This window comes from Cynara cardunculus (assembly GCF_001531365.2).
Source record: "Cynara cardunculus var. scolymus isolate 2C chromosome LG 1, CcrdV1, whole genome shotgun sequence".
Lineage (NCBI taxonomy): Eukaryota > Viridiplantae > Streptophyta > Magnoliopsida > Asterales > Asteraceae > Cynara > Cynara cardunculus.
In genome coordinates this window covers 9,313,136-9,317,800 of record NC_037528.1, presented here as the reverse complement: position 1 = coordinate 9,317,800, position 4,665 = coordinate 9,313,136, and positions in this window count along the sequence as shown.

Genomic DNA, 4,665 nt, shown 5'->3' with positions numbered 1-4,665 from the left:
TATATATATATATATATATATATATCCAAATGGAGGATTGAATATAAAATGAGAGATTAATTTTAAACAATTGGTGAGAAAAAATGGTACCTCAAAAACAAGAATAGTAAAAAAAAAGTTAATATTATTATATTTGTCAACTTGATATATATATATATATATATATATATATATATATATACACTTAGTAAAATAAGTAACTTGGATGACACGTGTAATCTTTTGGTGAGTCGGTTATCTTATTTTTCCGCCTAAACATATATCTAGACATAATTTACATTAGTGATTCAAAGAGGCCTATTTGGTTGACATATGTCCCTAAAAATGTATCTTTTTTTTTATTGTGGTTTAACTGATTTACTTACTAAATGAGATTTAGTTCAGACTAGTTTTCTTCGGCTAATCTGACAGCTTATTACTGACAGCTTTCAACTTGTATTTTCAGCTTACCGTGACAGCTTTCAGCTATCATTGAAGAGGCAGCTTTCAGCTTATCGTTGACATCTTATCGTGACAGCTTTCAACTATCACTTGCTGATGTTGTCAAGGAGTTCTGTAAGATGAGTTTTGTTGGTTAATATGCCGGCTCTAACAGGTTTTTTTTTTTTGCCAAAAATATGTCTATATTTGTTTAAAATAACACATTTAATTTTATTCTAGAGTTAACTTCATTTTAACTAATTATTGATATAGTTTCATTTCTAAATTCAAGTCTGAAGTGTCATTTTTTATAGTCATTCTTCAGAGTTATACTTTAAAGTTATTTTAATAGTACAAGTCTGAAGTAGCATCATACTTTCATATATGTAAGATAAGTTCCTGATATGATTTAATTTTTTCAAATTATCTCGTGTAATACATGGGATCAAACCTAGTATATATATATATATATATATATATATATATATATATATATATGAGCGATCAAATGAAAACCACTTCAATTTGTAAAAACCGTAAAAAATATTCTCATCCATCGTTAATCTTATGAAATTTTTTCATGAAATTGTTAATCTTGTGAAATTGTTTCATATAATACTTTTTTTGATAAAGTTGTTTCATATGTGGTTATGAAATTGTTTCATATATTAATGAAATTTTAATGAAACTGTTTCATTTATTTCTCTAAAATTAAAATAATGAAGATGATAATATCCATGATTAACACCCTCCACAATAAAAATGGTTAATCAACCTCTCATAATTACAAAAAAATGAACAAAATGAAAAATTATGATTGATTGAATGAGGTTTTCACGGTTTTTACAAATTGAGTGATTTTTATTTGAACCCACCCCTATATATGTATATATATTATATATATATATATATAGTTATATTCATGTGAGACCAACCTGTTTTCATGTGACCATTTTCTCTTGAAACTTCAAAGCAAAATACTCTGAAGGTAAAGAAAACCTAACCTTTACAACAAAAACATTGTGAAAGTTATCTTCACAGTGTTTTGCTGTGAAGTTTTAAGCGTAAAAAATGGTATCACGGGTCTCAAGAAAACAGACTGGTCTCACATGATCCCGAGTATATATATATATATATATATGTTTACATATATGGTTTTGGAGCTTCAAGAGCCAAGGGTGTGTATGTTTTTGCACATATTGTAGATTGAAGGAACATTTGTGCAAGGTATAGGATCGGCGGCTCTGGAGGAGTTGTAAAGGGGGAGATGAAGCTCACAAATGGATTCCATCATCAGGTTGCTTGTTCACATCCGGGAAATCACAAAATTCCATCTGTCAATGACGTCCCATTCATGTTCAAGGTTTCTCTATTGAAGGTAAATAAGCATTCTACTTCATAATATTTATATACTTACAACACTCAACTTTATCGAGGTTTGAAACCCTCTCTACTTGGTATTTCAGGTGTCATCGGGCTAATAGCCTTTTGGGAACAATCAGTTAATCATTAATTGTTCTTAACCATCTTACATATAGTTGTATAATAAGTTCCAAAAATTGGGTGGTTTTCAAGAGGATGCTTCAACTGACAAGGCCATACATTCATCAAAAGCTGTTGATGAACCTCCATTCTTTCTGGCTTAAAATTCATCCGTTCTTTGTTTGCCATAAAAGATGCGATCGTAGCTGCAAGAGCTGAATCGGGGTGCCATCGCTGGTTTACTCTAGACATCATGCATGTTAACTCCTGAGCATCCTGATGGCGGGTACCGATGACTTCACTACACCAGGTGCCAAATCTGATTTCAGGCCCAAACTCAGTGTTTGGTAAAACCATTTGCCATGTTTTTATTTTATTGTGTATAGTTTGTTATTCAAGAAATCTTTAGATGCTAATCAATGGAGGAAAAGAGAGACATGAACAGATGCCTTATTCCTAGTCTGCTTTATTACTCAAAAAGGGTAAGTATGTATGTATTAAGTCAGAGTTGTTTGGTTTGCATTTATTTAAATTTTGTAGTTTAATTCAGCATCTGTGTTTACCGATTAAACTATCAAACAAAATATTTTCAATGCAATTTTTCTTGCTTCTCATTGATTTGTCGTATTAATTAGGCTTTGTGAAATTACCGAGTACTTTCTACATCAACAACGTTTTAAATAACAATGTTAGTTTAAGAAATTATATTTTAATCGATTATAACTAAAAATAAGTTTATATAAAACTTACAAAAACTTATTCTATAATAAAAACACTAGTCTTACAAAAAGATGCGCGTATACATGTCGTAGAAAATAATTAATACGATACTTTATTTTAAAAATATTATATAAAAGTTCTTTAGATGTCAAAAAATGTTCTATAAACTTAGTACAAGATGTTTTATTGTTTAATCCTATAAAATTAAGTCCTAACTATAAAATAACTAATTATGATACCTAGTTATTTTTGACGTACTATAAACCATATTTTGTAATAATGTCGCTATTTATTATTCTCAGCATCCCTAACACTACTATTGACATCGGACTATTAATGACGAAAATTACGAACGGATATTACTGATTAATTACCAATATCATGAATTTTACAACTTTTTGTTTATGATTTCCATAACTGTCAATGATCCGTCGGTAAAGAATACACTAACTTACAGAGTACATACAAAAGAACAAACATGTGGTTTAGAAAAATAATTTTAAAGCATCCGTCAATTATCCCACTGTAGATTAACATAAGATTACTAACAGATTCAGATAATATCAAATAATAAAGAAAAATAAAATTTTAAACATTCGTCGGTATCCATGGTTACCTACGGATTTGAATACCTATCAAGTAAAAAAGGAAAATAACATGTTAAACATTCGTAGGAGACCCATTATGGTTATTGTATAACAACCAGGTTTTTCAAGGACGAAGATTTTGCAATAGATGAATGACAAATCATAAGCATTATCGACGGATATGCGATGGCTTTGTTCGTAGCTTATATAATGTCCAGTTTTATAGTGAAAAATAAATATAAAAATCTTTTTATTGATTGTTTCAAACTATACATAATAACTTATCTTAACAACACTTCATTTGCTTACTTTTGGCAACGAGAAGGAAAGACTACAAAGTCATTGATAATGACATAAATATATGATATCATTCATGAAGAAATATTGATCTTTTTAAATCATGATGATGACATAAATGATTCAGAAAACATAGATGAACGAAGGCCATTCGTTGTTGAGATCTTAATTAGTCACTGATCATGAACGCACTTAATTAATTAGGAATGACGAATAAGTTTTATCGGTTAATCTTATCTCATTTGGCCTTGTTGAAGAATTGAAGTGATCAAGAAACTTAACCTTTATATATTAATGTCTTGGTAGGTGGGAATACAAATCAGTTTGTCCAGAAAGTTCATGTCTTTTTGTTCATTCCATCACATTGGTCATGTCTTTTTGGCGGCTGACGGCAACGTTAGGGAGTCCGGAGACGTCGACGGAGGCCTCGGGAAGAGTTATCTTTTCTGGTCAATATAGATTTATTTTTGAATAAACAACGATCTAACTTATTTAATTCATTGTTTCTTTTCATGTTTAGCCGTTCATTAATTCTTCAGTTTGTTTCAAGATTGAACCATCTTTTATATATATATATATATATATATATATATATATAGGTGGAGGTTCAAACGAGAACCCCTGTGATTTACGAGAATGCGAGAACAATCTAATAACCTCAAACTTTTTTAATTAATAAATTAACTTATATTAAATATAAATAAATTAATAAGGGCAGTAATGTAATTAATTAATTTTATATATTTTATTTTATTTTATTTTAATTAGTCATAATTATCCCATTTTTTTCCTGCACGTTCTTTTCCACTCTCTCCTCTTCCTTTGTGATAATTGTGTGATTGTATAACCATAACATATCGAAACCATAATCAATGAAGTGTAACCATAACCTATCGAAACCATGAGTAATCGTTGTGATAAATATGTGATTGTCTAACCCTAACAGATCGAAACTATGACCAAATTTAGTGCGCAAGTGATGTTATAATAGTGATATCATATGATTATCACACCCATATCACACCAAATTATTTAGTGGATTTCGCCCGTAATCGTTGTGATAAATGTGTGATCGTCTAATCCTAACCGATCAAAACCATGATCAAATCGAGTGCGCTATTATGATAGTGATATCACATGATTATCACACCCATATCAC